General features: G+C 39.5%; 1 protein-coding gene across 1 annotated transcript in view; it reads left to right on the top strand.

The window, feature by feature from the left end:
* Positions 1 to 1,278, top strand: part of UNC79 (unc-79 homolog (C. elegans)) — a 382,451-nt gene that overhangs the window by 100,112 nt on the left and 281,061 nt on the right. The gene's annotated exons all lie outside the window — the stretch shown is intronic.

Raw genomic sequence — 1,278 nt, 5'->3', positions numbered from 1 at the left:
TCTTTCCTGGGCAATGAATAAAATCTAGGTATGGACTTGATTGTGTAGTGCAATTAATGGATTAAGTAGCTATTTTAGACGTGTTTGTGAAACAGATTTTTTTTCCATCTGTAGAGGATGAAAAGGACACCATATCTGGAGCTAGAACATGTGGACTTGAGCTTTGTATGTCCTTCTGATTAATTGTGAGACACTGGGCAATTAACTTAATAGTTTTGTGCCTCAGAGTTTCCATCTTTAAAGTAAGGAATTGTAGTAGGAGCTATCTTTGCTTTAGTCTTAAGGATTTTGTAGGGCAAAGGAGGTAAATGGGAGTAGGATGCGGAAAGGATAAGGATGCCATGGATGTTTTTAGGTATCTGTATTTAGAATGAAGGTAATTTAGGAATCTCTTTTCTTTTTCTGTAAATATGCACTAACACGACTGGATTGGCATTTTAGTGTACGTTATGTAACTGAAAAAAAACATAATAGGCTGCATCTGCATAGTTGATGTTCATGAAGGACAAATACTTTTTATAAAAAGAATGGCAGCATTTTATCCTCGGACTCGGTAGAAGTTTAGCTAGGTGTAAGCAGCAAGAGAAGGAAAGGTCAGGGTATTTTTTTTTTCTTCTACTGAGTGTGAAGACTACTGGATAAGGAGAGAATGGGAGAGCTTGTTTCTCCTCTGCATTCAGGAGTGTGCACACTACTACTTTCCTAAGGACTGAGGAGGGAGAATTAGGCTTAATATAATGTCAAAATATTATTTCTATTACTCTTCTTCTTGGAGCTTCTTGATGCAGATAAAGGTTTCACTGGTTTGACAAGCAGACATAGTTTTGTTGGACCAGCAAGAGAAAGTACTTGCGTTTCAACCCGTACTTGCATTTCAACCCAAACCAGATTACTTGATTTACCTTTGAAAAGTAATGTATCACAGAGATATGAAAAATGATTTCTATTTTATGTAGTGGCATTTTCTTTTATGAGATAAGTAATAGTGATGAAAGAGAAGCTAGTGGCTCACACCTGTAATCCCAGCACTTTGGGAGGCCAAGGCAGGTGGATCACTTGAGGTCAGGAGTTCGAGACCAGTCTGACCAACATGGAGAAACCTCATCTGTACTAAAAATACAAAATTAGCTGGGCATGGTGGCACATGTCTGTAATCCCAGCTACTTGTGAGGCTGAGGCAGGAGAATCGCTTGAACCCGGGAGGTGGAGGTTGTGGTGAGTAGAGATCCTGCTATTGCACTCCAGCCTGGGCTACCAGGGTGAAACTCCGTCTAAAAA

This window comes from Mandrillus leucophaeus, unplaced genomic scaffold (assembly GCF_000951045.1).
Source record: "Mandrillus leucophaeus isolate KB7577 unplaced genomic scaffold, Mleu.le_1.0 Scaffold4, whole genome shotgun sequence".
In the NCBI taxonomy this organism is placed as follows: Eukaryota; Metazoa; Chordata; class Mammalia; order Primates; family Cercopithecidae; genus Mandrillus; species Mandrillus leucophaeus.
This window is presented reverse-complemented; position numbering and strand designations above follow the sequence as displayed.